Below are 15,099 nucleotides of genomic sequence, written 5' to 3' on the forward strand. Positions count from 1 at the left end.
TACCATACCATACCATACCATACCTCCTGCAATCAGCACAGCTCCTGTTGCCTCCAGCTCCTACAGTCTCCTTCAGACAGACGTTGCACCTTCTGATATGGGTTTGCTTCAAGCTACGGGATTCCTGACTTTGTGTCGGGATTTCTGGAGCTCATGCTCTGGGAGCAAGTGGCACAGGCACAGTAATACTGGTGACACAAGACATGTCACCTGTGAGATGCTCAGTAGTGACGAGATGGCTCTTTTGGAAGCCTGTTCTCCCGGAGGCTGGGTTACTTTGCAGAAGTCTTGATCCAAGCACGGTGGTGTGTCACCCCTCTGGGCCAGGTGCCAGCTCCTGTCTCAGCAGAGCCCTTTGATACCTGCTACAGATAATAAGCAGTTTCAGAGCTGTGATCCCACTGAAAGGCTTTTACCTCCCATTTAACTGGAGGGCTGAAGCCCAGGTGTGAAATGTCAGACATGGGTGCTAAGCAATTTAAGAAGGTGGTGTAAAACAGGCTGTGTTTTTTGCTGTTGAATTCCCTTTATGCATGCCCCGATGTAATGGTGTGGCTCAGGATGCTTCTGTAGCCACCCAGGCTCTGTTTTACTTCCTAAACACTTAAGTACATTCTCTGAACCTCCTTGATAAGGTTGTTTTGACTTCCAAATGTTTCAGCCAAAAACTTTCCCTGAATAAATATAGGCTTTCCTTGGCAGTCCCTTGAGAAAATAAAATAATGTATATTTTGATGCAGTGTTTTTGCTCACTGGGATTTCTAAGAGGATAATTTGGAACTGAGTGCATTGGTGGCGCAAAATGTCTGAGAACAAGCCTACGCAAATGCTGCAAAATACTTCTTGCCTCAGAGAATGACAAACCCTCCAAGTGACCCAGAGAAAGCCGTGCATCTGTGCAGGGCAGAATGACACTAGAAATGCAAGGCATATATAGATAGCAGGGCGTTAATCTTGCGAAGGGGACTTGCAAACACATCCCCATGATGAAGAAGAGTTGTGGGATGGGCCAGGAAAGGAGGGAGGCAGGACAGAGCCAGAGCAGAATAATACCTCCCTCTTCAATCCTAGACTACTCTGCAGCCAGGCTGACATTAGTTCAACACAAGAAAGCACAAGATGGCGTGAGCCAGCCTAAAACAAGCTTTTATATGGTCTGACCACCAACATTTCATCACTTGTCATCTACCCTGTGCAAGTGTTTGTGCTGCGTCACTGGCACAGCAGTCGCAGTGGTGGCTACAACAGGGAAATGTTAATGAAATAATCCATCATAGGCAGGGCAGGACTCGAGGCAGAGAGATGAGGACCCTGCGAGCAAGATTGTTCTTCCAAGTGTGGGATCTGCTTGGGGAAACATTTGCAAGAAGATTTGTTTTCACTGCAAGAGTCTTGTCCTCACAGCCCACACCTGGATGGAGGTAACAGGGCTTTCCAGCTCTAGAATTTGGTGGTGGTGGACACTCTGCTGTTGCCCAGCTGAAGGTCTGGGTGTGTTCTTACATGTCCTTACACAGGGGCAAGGCTCGTGCATGGAAGATCTGACCTCCAGTTCTCCACATTCTTCTCCCCCACCAATAACTTAGTCACTTTGGTGGAAATGTAGAAGTAGCCCAAGGGTGTGCTGAGATCTCTTACATGAGAGACGATGCCAGCAAGAGGCCTCAGTCTTCAGCTGGAAAGGGAGGGGTGGAGATCAAAGAGAAGTCAATGGCTTTCCTTGGACTCTGTGTGTGGTGGGATGGCTTCCACCATTAATGGTGAACAGACCTGAGTCCAAAGCGACTGATCTCTTGTAACGTTGGACCGTACCTTAAGGAGTGCCTCATGCGGTGCTACTCAGATGCCCTTTATTCAGGAAAACTGAGGTGATTTTTCATACTTACGGGGCCGTATCTTCCTTTCATCAGCTCTGAACCTCGGTGTTGCTTGATGTCTTTCAGCAAAAGTACTGCAGCCCACGGGTGCTTCTGGATGGACCCTGCTGGCTCTGCAACCTCCCGGACTGAGGAGCAAGAGGCCAAGTGGACCCTCCCACTGCCCAAAATCCCCATGTACTTTATCAGTTCTTGTGGCTGAAACCATAAAGATTCAGCCTTTCCAGCCCTGATACAAAAGCCTCACCATGATGTCAACATCTGAGCAAATCTTATCCATGGGGAAAATACTCCTCACCTCCCAGCTGCATAATCTGCATCTCCCAGGCTGCTCACCTAGAAGTGGTTGTGTTTTCAATGCCACCTTGCAATAGCTTTGGGGAGAAAGCAGTTGTACTTTCCCGAACTCGAAAGGGCTTTAGAAAATGTCAGCTTTGGTAGAAACATTCTAGTACTTTCGAAAACAATAAGCTTAAATACAAAGGGATTTTCCCTTCTCTTTCCTCCCTGTTTTTGTCCAAAAACAGGTGGGTAGGAGCGGGAGGAAGTTGAAACTCTTTTTGTTCTCATTTTCTCAAAAAAAAAAAGAAAAAAAGATAAAATGTTAACACATTGCCAATAAAAATGCTGCTTTTTTGTTGAATCTTTTGTTACTTTGTTCAGATTTTTCTTCCATGGAAAAAGACCATCTTTTTTAAACCAGCTTCAGTTGCTGTTATTCTATAATTATACCCCAAAGTCTGGGAACTGGGGCAGAGGAGGCAGCGAGCAGGGAGAGCTCCATGATGTAGACAACGCATGTAATGAGTGAGTTGTGGGATTTTGCAACTGTCCTGTCTCAGCCATATGGTACATGGGGCTTGTTCTAGGGCGGCACTGCTTCTTGTATAAATCAGGTTTTATGCTCTTTTGCTGAGACATGTAAAGAAGGAAGAAAAAAAATTCATATAGCTGCCATTAGGATGAACTGTCTAATTAAAGTGTGTAAAGACACTTGCCTCCTGAAGGGAGAATGAATTAAATGACCTGCAGCGGAGAATGACTCATTTATGCTTTGCTCTTGCATTTATCCTCTTGTGACATGAATCATTTGGCCACCGGCACGTGCAGGGAGGAGGACAGAGCTCCACCACCAGCCCATGGGACCGGCTTGCAGGAATCTATCCTAAAGCACCATGAGCAACCAGCCTGGCTCACTCTCCTTGGGCAAGCAAGCTGTTCATACAAGAATCAGCTCTCGTGGAGTCTTCCCATGGATTTTTGCCTTGTGGAAGGAATATCCTGCATGTCATGAGGTATCAGCTCTGGTTGAAACATCTCTAGAGCATTTGTGTCTTTTACCTAGGAGGCTTCTCTGCTGGTTGCTGGTGTCTCTGAGCTTGTGCTGCAGGTGCAGAGGTGGAGCCTTGCTCCTCTTCCTGCTCACTTGTGTCCACAAAGCTGGTAGCAATTAAATATCTTCAAGGACTTGTAGTCAGATGAACAAAATCGCCCTATGGGTTTTGAAATTCTTGGAAAAGCCAGGACTAAGATGAGCACTGACAGACACAACCATAACAAAAGCCTCATTCCTGATGGGAACCAGGCTAAGCCACATCTGAATGCTATAAAGAAACCTCTGCAAAGGTCTTGGAGGTCGCTTTAATGCAGGGTTACCCTGGCATGACTTCCCAAAGCAGAAATTAGAATCCAGATTGTCATCAGTGCCTCACCCCATAAGGTTACTGGTGTGAGCAGAGGAGTGTGCTGGCCTTTTTGCAGTATTCAGCCTTTCCCTTGAGCTATGGCTGTGTGACTGGGATGAAGAGGTGGCTGTGATGTCTAGATGTTTCCCCCAAATACAGTCTCTGGAACATAAATTTTGACTCCAAGAAAAAAACAACCAGCTTTGTCTGCAAGGTTGGAGTGACCAGGGAGCACCGTCCTCCACAACCTGCAACAGGCAAAGCACATCTGCGTGGAAATCGATGCTCTAAGCCTGCATGAATCACACCAGGTGTAATGGGGATATTTTAATGTCCTTCTGAGTGAGAAAATTAATTGCTCACTGGAGGAGGGTACAGTTTAAAAGGGAAAGTCAAGGTCCTTTGCTGCTTGCTGGGGCTGAGTGTCCTTGCACTGTTTCAAACCAGGAATCTGGTGAGGATGGGCAGGTTGGGAGTGACTCTGGCCATGTGGTGGACTTGGGCAGAAAACCTTAGCATCACCTTTTAGGATACGGCAAAGGTCAGGGACTTAGAAAGCTTCATCTGCCCTATCTCCTTCCTGCAATTGTAGTGCAAACCCACTGGCTTGACCGGGTCATGCTTGGAGTCCTGTTCAAACTTGTCTCGGGTCCTTTTGCTGAAGCATTTTCTCTCTTTACAATTGTCGCTGTTTCTGAGAAGAGTCTACCCTGCTGGTGCTCAGTGCTTGGAGCCTGAGGTTAAAACTGAGCTGGTCTTCTACCAAGAGTCTCCTCTCACCCTTAACCAGCTGCCTTTAAATCACAGGCGAAACAAACAAACAAACAACAAACTAAACACTTAGGAAGGGCTTGGAGATATCAGTTTGTAGCAAAGACAAATACTCTGTCAGGGGAGAAATTTGAAATATGTCACCATCAGAACTGGACAAAAAAAATGCTGTTGTGCCTTTTGTTGTGATTGAGAAGTATGTATGGCAGACAAAATATCAAATTTCTAAAATATCCAGCTGGCTGTTTCTACATCTCCTAAGTCAAACTTCTGAATGGACTTGCTGTTCATGTACTAAGGCGGCAAAGGCAAAATTCCCTGTTGCTTAAAGGGAATTTGTCCTTTTCTCTCTCATCTCTTGGGAAAACTTCCACCAGCTGGGCAAAACAGGGTTGCTTCTCCTCATTCCCACTGAAGATGCTCCAGTTTGCATAAGAGACTTACATATCTGTGGAGCATGGACACTGACCTGGACACCCATATGAATGGTGGTCTCCCAGCGGGATCATAGTTTGGATTGGATCTTCAAAGCTCATCCAGTGCCACCCCTGCCGTGAGCAGGGACATCTTCACCAGATCAGGTTGCTCAGAGCCCCGTCCAGTCTGATCTGGGATGTCTCCAGGATGATATTACTCCATTTTCCTGGCTGGAGGCAAATTTTGGAACTGCAGAAGGTTAAGTGCTTCCCTCACAGTGTCAACAGGCCCAACTGAGAGGCTGAAGCTTTGGGGTCACTAATGGCAATTCCCAGGTATGTCTGAAAGAGAATTCTTATTTGTTAAGAATCTGCCTGATTAAATACTGACATTTCCATTTCTGTCACAAAACAAGTGTGAGTTCAGCCCCAGGGTACAAGGAACCCATGTGGACTTTAGGCTTTGACCTGCACGCATTGATGGCACCAGGTGAGTGATGGGGACAGTGACTTGGAGAGGCAGACAGCATTCGGTGTGAAACCAACTCCCCGTAGCTGTTACCACCAACCTGCCTGGCTCCAACCAGACAGCAGTTAAGCTCCAGATGGGGCCCTGATAATGTAACGGGCTTATCTCAGCCGGATTCAGCCTGCCCTTTTCTTTTAACTCAACCGACCTTACCAAACAGCCATCGCTTCCTTTGAACATCAAAGGTCGTCATTAAGACCTGTCAACCGCAGGGCCCTGTGTCCCCATGGGGCGTCGATGTATAACAACTAACACCATGAGACCTCCAGCCTGCGGTGGAAGGTCAACCTGGTTTCAGGGAGGGAGGAACTATTAATGTCATGCCGCTTTCAATTTAGGATGTGCTCTTGGTTTAGGATGTGCTTGTGGAGTCAGCGAGGTGGAAGAGGAGCTCGTACCAAGCCTGCGACGTGGGGGCTGCAGCTGTAGGATGCCTGCACTGGTCTAAGGGAGCTGCCGGATGAAACAACCCCCACGTGTGAAAAGGCAGCCTTTCCCCCCCTTGCCTGGTGGCATGTCCCCAGATGGGGAAGTGGTCTTCAGTCTTTGTCAGTTCCGCTTAGATCAGTCATGTCTCATTGGGTCCTCTGACAGATGGAAACAGGCATCGCAAGAGCTCCTGGTCAGCCCAGGGGTGCATCTGTAGGGATTTTGTTTCAGGAGGTCACGTGCTGATCTCTCCTTCAGTGAGATGCAGGAGATTTGTCTTCTTTTCAGGAAGGTTCCCCAGATTATGTAGGACATTCCCAAACAGCTTATTGCCACAGCAGGTTGCACAGAGCACCTGGTGAAGGAATGGTCATAGTGACCATCCCTCCCTTCCCTTGGGGGTGTTTCAGGACCATAGTGACTGTAATACAAACACCATTATAGGTGATATCATAGAATCATAGAATAGTTTGGGTTGCAAAGGACCTCTAAAGGTCATCAAGTCCAGCCCACCTGCAATGAACAGCAACAATATTGTGGAACCTTGCTCTATGCATGTTTGTATATGCAGGAAGAAAGGTGTACAACCTCTCCTGGATGCACTGTGGAGACCCAGCCTAGGAGGTTTGCAGCAGTGGTGGGTGATGAAAGCCATGTCTACTGAAATGTCCACAGCAGTTTTCCCTCTTTCAGCTGATGCTTACAAACAGCATGTGTCATGGTGGACCTCTCCAGGTACCATTCACGAGGTCAATTCCTGTAGAAGCTGCTATTTCCAGGACTGTGGTAGGGGTGGTCAGCATTGGGTGTGAGCATCGAGAAGGGCTTAAGCAGTTTAAGGACAGTCCCTACACAGGGACATATCTTCATCTCCTTGGCCGTGGGCTGTGCTGGCATGGGGACAACTGGCTATGGGATCTGAATGCCAAGGTTATTCTCTGAGATGAAACCAAAGATGGGTTTTCCCACTTGTATGTTTAATCAAGAAGGGTGCACTTGTCATGTAGTGTGTCTCCTCTGTGCAAACATGCTCCTTGAAACAGGTCTGCAGTGCCAAATGCTGATTTAGATGCATGTGCAGGAGAATCCTGACCTTAATGCAAGTCTCTTTTTTCCTCCCTTGCTAGAGGAAACACTTTTGACTGTGAGGCAAGTAATGTACCATGTTACAGCCACAATAATGTTTAATGGTTGTGTCCCGTGGCTGAGGTTAATGACTAGTTAGGGAAGCTTTTACACTGAGGAATAAAAATATAAAATAAATCTGGCAAGGAGCAGGGAAGAGGGTAATGACTGTTGCTGGCAGTTGTGGACCTTGACTGTCAGTCCTAAGGAAGTGGATATTGTAAAAGCCAATCCAGCAGGCTCTTTTCAAGGCATTGACTTTGCTAAACCTCTGGGAGGATGAATAAGACCTTACAGTTGTCTGCAGGGAGTCACTGGAGACGGGTGAGCATCTTCTCCTGCAGACAGCCCTGAATGAATTTGCTTGGTATCCCATGGACACACACAGGCACCTACACTCATACCTTGAGCTGCGCTCAAGCCAAGCCACCTCAAACAGCATGCAGCAGGGCTAACCCAGACACTAGTGGTAAGTCACGCTACCTGTCCCCTATTGCATCTTCAGCAAGGCTTGGTGAGCTCATGTCTCCTTGTGAAGGGCCACACAAGCTCAGCTGAAACATTCACTTGTGTCTGCAGCTGCTGGTCCTTCCTGCAGTCCCCTTTCCCAGCTGAACTGTCAACATTTTGTAAATGGACTTCATTTGTCTTTCTGTTAGTTGCACACTTGTCTCTTCCCCTTCCCTTTTTTTACACTTGTTGGTTAAGTGGTTTTTTTTGGTTGATTGGTTTTGGTTTTGTTGTTATTGGTTTTGTTTGTTTGTTTGTTTTGTTTTTATTTTCCCTTTCTTTTTAATGATTTGTTGCACAAAAAATAGCCTGTTGTGCCTGTGTGAGTAATAAATGAGAGTCAAGGGAGAAGCCGGGGCTGGTCCATGAAACTAGGTCTCTGCTTCCCCAGGCTCGGAGCCGTGCCCAATGTGCCAGCTGTGCCAGATGTGACAAGCCCTTCATCACTGCCAGCTCACCCAGGTTGGTCTCCAGAGTCGGGAGAAATGGCTACAAAAGGAAGAAGTCACCTCTGCTCTTTTGCAGCCTTGCTGGCTGGGGACAGCAGACCTGCAGCCTGGCTCTGGAGGCAGGTCCAAGCCAAGGATCTGTGCTGGGTACAGTACTGTGGCATCATGGTGTTGGGTGCAGAGCTACTCCAGGTGTTGCAGGGAGAGCTTTTGGGATACACAACTGTCCCTTTAACTTTTGTTTGTAGAAAAGATTTGGATATTCCCCCCCAAACATCTCTGTCGTGGTTGGATGTCATTGCTGGTCAAAGCTAGTTTGCTTGTCACTGTGGGGTATACGTTCCCCTCTGGACATGGGTTCTTAAGGTCATGTATCTGTTGATTCTTCCTGCTATCTGCAGTGTATGTTTAGTAGGGTTTCAGTACCTGAACACTGAAGATCCCTCATTTCAGCCAAGGCAGGAGTGCAAGTGTCTCTTAGGAATGAAGAGGCGGATTTCAAAGAGAAGGGTTAGTCATTGGGGCTGGTTGAGACCCTCCAATCATGGCACTGTCTGGCTTGAAACCTGTGCAATCATAGAATCACAGAATGGTTTCGGTTGGAAGGGACCTTAGAGAACAACTAGTTCCCACCCCCCTGCCATGGGCACGGACACCTTCCACCAGACCAGGTTGCTCAAAGCCCTGCCCAACCTGGCCTTGAATACTCCCAGGCATGAGGAATCCACAGATTCCCTGGGCAGCCTGTTCCAATGCCTCACCACCCTCATGGTGAAGAATTTATTCATTATATATAACCTAAATCTACCCTCTTTCACTTTAAAGCCATTAATGCTATCCTGTCACCACATGCCCTTATAAAAAGTCCCTCTACATCTTTCCCATAGGTCCCCTTTAGCTACTGGAAGGCTGCTATAACAACATCAATCCTAAACATGCCATACAAACATCACTCCCTGCCTCAGCCTCAGAGCCACTCCTGAAAGTCACCTGAAAGGTAAAATCTCTTTATATCTCACACCTCATCCACAAGCACCAGCACTAGGCAGAGCTGAATTAGCCCCCACACATCCAGATTAATGTCAAGATGCCTTAATATTTCCAGTGCACCACTCAGCTTAAGCTAAAATACAAAACCTGGGGGGAAAAAAAATACAACCTCATCTGCTTTCTATAAGGCTGTTGTGTGATGAGCCTCAAAGGGAAGAATTAGGGACTAGATAAGGCTGCCTTGCTGATTTTCAGAGAGCAGTTTCATTACTGCTTACAGTGGCTCCTTGACCCTCTTTGGGATGTATTTATTGCTGCTGGTTGTAACCTGGACACGCGTCGTGTAGCCTGAGGGATAAAAATAGCTGCAGTGCCTATTTCTGTCAGAGTAGAGCGCACCAAACCTTTGTTTACCCGTTGCCTTTGGTTTAAATATAGCAGGAGGCTGAGCGCTGGAAAGCAGAGGGAAGCTGAGTGACGTTAAATCCACCCTGCTAATTTTAGATCGCTCTCTTCACAAGGCTGACAGCGGAGAGGTGGATGTAGATGTGCAGGTCCACAAAGGTGGAGGAAGAAGGGGCTGATCCAGCCCGTTACTAAAGCTGTCACCTTTTGTAGCCTCTACCCAGACAAAATCAGTGTCCTAAAGCTGCCATTTGGCTTTAATAACATTCAAACCCCAGAATCATTCCACCCCCTAGAAGGGGTGCTGGGATTGTGTGCTGCATGGTGCAGGGATCCTTATTTTGTCAGATAGGGTGGTTATCATGTGAGATTTCAGGTAGCAATGAGAGTGTTCCTCTTTTCTTAATCCCCAGCTCCTGGAGTCTTGAGATTTTGGAGGACTACCAGCTCGCTTGGTTTGTGTAATGTGTATTTTGAGAAAATTCATACTGTTGCTGTCTCTGAGAAAAGCTTGAAAATACAACTCTGAAGGTTTAGAAATCAGATGCAAATGAAGGAATCAAATACAAATCTCAGTATGTTTTAATCCTGTGTTCTCATAAAATCAAACCCCATGTGATCACGCCCCCCTGGCTTCTCCCTCAAGGTCTGGCTCACAGCAGGAATGGAATCATAAGGAATAACATTATCCAGCAGTCACATAGGGCTGCTGGGATTCAGAAAAAAATGGTTTCTGAGGGGTGAACCTGCAAGACACAGCACATCCCTGCCTCAGTTTCCCCACCTGCAGAGTGCACAGGCTGTTTCTTTCCCCAAAGGCTCACACTGAAGCTTCAAATGTGCTGTAAGTGCCCTGACACAAGGGAAGTGTTCCCAGCTCTGGCCTTGATGTCCTGATCTCTATCATTCCTTTCTCCACAGTCTTTGGAGATGCTGAGGTTGTCAGAGCATCTTGGTGAGAGGTCATAGAAATATAAAGCACTAAGACCCAGCAGTGTGGTTAGGGAGGTGATGTATGCAATGTAATTTCTAACGCCACTCACATGCATTTGCTGTTATCAATATAAACCCTCTGGGGCTCCCATGCAAGCCCCATTTTGCCAGGACACCCTGACCAATGCTGGGAGCTGTGTCTGACTGTGAGGCTGGTTTGATTGTGCCTGTCCCGTCAGATGGTACCGGGAGCTCTGCAGGATTGTTCTCAGCCACTCAGGTCAGTGACAACCTCTTGTTAAAGACAGGCAGCTATTTTCAGTGTTTGCCACTCAGATATATAAAATATATTAAAATTAAAGCCAGATGCTCAACTGAGGTAAAATTCATAAAATTCTGAGGCCCTTCCATGCCCTGAATGTGAACTAACTTTCATACATTCTTTTTCACTACACTATACATAATAACACAAGAGCATTACAAAAAAATGAAAGCCCCAACTTAGTCCCTGGATCAGTATTGCGCTGTTAGCATGAAGCCCCTATTAGTCCCCTTTCTTTTACTAATTTCTTTAATTCCAACTTGAATGTTGATAAATGTAGTAATTTCACCTATGCTGAAGTTCGCATTAATGAGTATACTTGCTTCTAAATGTTCTCTGTGTCATGAAGTTAAAAGCAATTTAAATGTTCTGCATAATAGGGGCTCTAAAGTTTCATACTAGTGGGCATGCTAGCATTGGACTTAAATTTGTGTGGAATGTTATTAAAAGCTTTTCAGACAAAAGGCACCATTTTCTGTCGCTATTAGGCAATCATCCTTCTAGCAGCAGTATAAGTATATGGTTAACGGTTGGACTTGATGATCTCAAAGGTCTTTTCCAACCAAAATGACTCTGTGGTTCTGTGACTCTAAGGTAAATCAGCACAGGCTGGCTTGTTTCCGTGGGGAGAGACTCATCTACACCACTGAACGATCCAGCCAGTTTCCTGCAAAGGTTTCTATTTTAGGGGAGCTTTGATGTACTGGCTGCATTTATTTATTTATTTACTTATAACATGACTCTGTTCACTTGAATCCAGGATAATCTCATGTTAGAAATAACTCTGTGTATCCTCAAAGTTATTTCAGGGAAACAAGCAAACTTTTAAAGCCGTTTCAATGAATGTTGGCTTCACGTGCAGTTCCGGTACGAAAGTCTTTGAGCTTAAAAAAAATTCCCTGTTTAGAAAACCCACATATATATGGGATCAGGCTGTTGTTCGCCCATGATATACCAATCCTGGGTGAAAGCAAAGAGGTCTTTAACATGTATTTTATTTTTTCTCCTGATCTCCACCCACCCTACTGAAGATCAACAATCAGAGGTGCAAATATCTTGAAGCTGTAACATGTGAATTTGGTTTGAATAATTTCATTTTCCCAATTGAACAATATTTGTGTGTATTGAAAGGCAAAACACCTCAGTAACAGCCACATGTGCATTTGAGAGAAGCTGCTCCCTGTTTTGTAGCACAAGCAGTGCTCCCCGAGCACCAGCTGCATCCCTCATTGCTACCTGGAGCACAGCATCACCCCACAGAAAACAGGAGGCAATTCAGGTAACTTCATCTTAGCAAGCAAATCGAAGGTGTCCCTCTAATCTCCAAACCTGGCAGGATGAAACAAAAAAAAAAAAGAAAACAACGGCTTGGCTTTTGGCTAAATATCGCTTTTTCAGGGCGGCATCAGGCAGTTGACTGTAATTCATCCCTGAGTGCCATCCATCACCTCCGCCGTCTGTTATTAATGAGGATGTGTGCGTGCCGTGGCAGAACTGGTGGGCTGGAAGGGGTTCCCCTCTCCCAGGCGCGGGGATGCGGAGATGCCGTCTGTCCCGCAGCTGCCATCCCCTCTGTCCTTCTTCGCTGCCAGGGCCCCCCGTCCCGCTGTCTACCCCTGCTCCCCACGGCACATCTGCTCCGCTGCTTGCGCCGGCACTTCTGACATCCTGCCGTCACTAATTTTAAAGGCTCCTCATGCTTTGAAGGGTTTGTTAAAGGGCTGGGAGGTTTTCAAGGGATGGATGGGCCATTCTGGTGGATTGAGTGGGACCTGGGCAGTGACTGATACAGAAAATAAATACGGGGGAGTTTAAGAGAGGTTGAAGGCATCCTGCTTGCTGAGGCTGAAGGACTTTGAGAACATCCCAGGAGCAGAATAAATCCTGTAGCAGCATATGTCAGTGATGTTTCACAAGCTCTTGCAAACCACTGAACACAAGGCAAAGCCGAGGGAAATGTCTCTTCAAGGGCAGATCTGAGCCTGTCGCTGGAATGCAGCATCTCCTGTGCTCTCATCGTAGTGACGGCAGAGGGCATTTGATCTGAGATAGCACTTGCAGGTGAAACAGGACGTTTTTAGCATTGCTGGAATTGGTGGGGCAAGAGTTTCTGTATCTTTTGAGAGTTTAGAGGAGAAACCTTCTGCCTTTCTTCTTCAATCCCTGGAGTGGGCACCCAAAAGGGCACTTTGGGGTGCTGTTGATGGGTGGTGAGGTCTCACCCATGCTGCTTCTATGCAGAAAAGAAGATGGGCTCAAAGTAGCATCACTAAACACCCGGGTGAGCAAGAATCGGTACTGGGTTGCCACGGTTAGTCCTGTGTGTACTAAGATTATTTCTCAAAGAAAGCTGGTAGGTGAGGCTGCCAAGGGGAAAGGCAAAGACCAGGAATGTCTCTTGTCCTCCTTGCCTGGAGGAAACTCAAGGACACTGGGCTGATTGCAGAATAAGAGGAGCTTTTCCCTCCCAAGACAAATTTAATGTAATAAAGATTAAAGAGAAATATTACAGGCAGAACCCAAAATAAGTGTCTTCAGAAACAGTCCAATGAGACTAGTGTTCTCTTCCTGTTCAGTTCAGTAAGACAGGAAGATTTTAGCTTGTGATGGGCCAAAGGTCAACTCAGAAATTAATGTAGATTTGGAAATAAAAGCCAGGAGCCCTACAAATTTAAATCCATCCACACTATTCCCACATAGAGGCAGAGGAATTTACTGGTGGATGTATCTTCAGCAAAACCTACTTGTTAATGAAACTGCTTCGTTCATGCATAAAAACATCAGTGAAGAAGGGGAAATGTAAAGCTTTTCTGTCCCCCATGCAGACACTATAAAATTAAACCTCTACAATTGCATACCTGAATGGAAACCAGCAGTAACTAAAAGGGTACACTAGATGGGCCATCCATATCTCTCCCAACCCTGTTTACTGTAACTATGGAAAATGCACTGAGCAAAAACTCCTGCTGTGGTGAAAAACATTGCTCTGTTGTCCTCATCCCCTTAGTCTTCCCTACCACTGCGTCAACGCTGTGAGTGCCAGATGTGTGGTGGATCCTGGGGATATGAGGACAGATAGACCCATAAAAGCTTCCAGCTAAGGCAGCCTGGTATTTGGGCTGACTATTCAGGGAGTCTCCCGACTCCTTGGATGAATTTTGCGCTCCTGACCTGTCAGCGAGGCTAAACTGGGCATGTGTGACTCTACCAGTTGGGTAGACCTCCACAACCAGTCCCTTAGCATGCCAGAACTGCAGGAAGCAGCACTAGGTCTGGGCATGGTGAAGCCATGTGGACAACAGTGCCCAGCTGATGTGGCTCTGCAGGTCCTGGCACGCACAGCAAGTTTAGGCACATACACATGGTGCAGTGCTGAGCCGTGGAGGCATCTTCTTGATGTGACTGCAGTGATGATGAGCTCTGGGGGGGGCATCCTAAGGGGTCTGTGATGCTCATGGGGCACATCAAGACTGTGTGTGGGTGGGATACATCCTGACCAGCTGGAGCTGCTCACCAAACTGGTGTCAAGGGTTCCATACCCAGATGTCTATGGATTTCTGTGCTACAAGGTCTTTCTGCTTTGCAAAAGCAGCCATGTACCTGCAGGGAACTTGAGTTTTCCTGAGGCTTTCCAAGTGATTGTCTTGAGTATTGCCAAGAGATGAAAGAGTCCCAAATGAAAAATCTTTCCCTTTTATTCCTATTAAACAGCTAGAGCTCCTGCCAGATTGCATATGAACTTGCAGAAAAATGCTTTTGTGAAGCAGCTACACACAAGACGCGGCTGTGAGTGATGCTGAGAACTAGCATGCATCTGACCACCGCAGCCCAGGTACAGGCAAGCCAGAGGGGAAAGACGGTTGAGATCTGTAGGAGCTGTTGAGCTGAATTTGGGGAGCCAATGGACAAGTGCCAATTTCCATTCTGAGGAAATAATAGAAGTTTAATCTGAACTAGTGAGCACGCTCATACTTTGGCAGAAAAACGATATCTGTAAATGCCCAGCATCTGTAACTCTACTGCTTTTGATGTCAAAGGGGTTTCATGTGTTTTGCAAAGTAAAATATTGACTAAATTATGACCTATTGGAACCTTCTCTGATGACTGTTGGAGCGCTGGCAGGCGATAAAAAGGGTTGCTGAGCTTTTTTGCTCAAGTTGGATTCCAGCAGATATAAAAGAAGTGATTGAATTAATTGGCTATAGAAGGAGATTCAGAGGTTGTTTAGAGTGAGTTCTGAGATTCGTTGCTGTGTTCAGGCTTTTTTTTTTTTTTTAATGTAGCCAATGTAGGTAAACCTGTAATTTTCCACAAGTATATAAATGTTTTCCACACTAGGTTGAGAGTACACTTTGCAGAGGTTCCGGCCTTTAACCCCACGCATATGAGCCAAGGATTTCATACAACTTAACCCATTCAACCAGCACTTTCTTGGTTTTGCAGCTCTGTCTCTGTCCTTCACAGCTGTTCAGTGTCACATCTGAAAGGCTCTTGGAAGAGAGACCTTTCCAGACTTCAATAAATGCAGCTTCTGCTGGGCTGAAGCACACATTGACTTGTCCCTGCTGCACAGTGTGATCTCATGGGTGTCCCCAGTCCAAGTGGCAGCACTGTAGTATGGTGCAAATTGTTACGTGATGGAAAGGCAATGGGGATTA

This window comes from Columba livia, chromosome 2 (genome assembly GCF_036013475.1).
Source record: "Columba livia isolate bColLiv1 breed racing homer chromosome 2, bColLiv1.pat.W.v2, whole genome shotgun sequence".
Lineage (NCBI taxonomy): Eukaryota > Metazoa > Chordata > Aves > Columbiformes > Columbidae > Columba > Columba livia.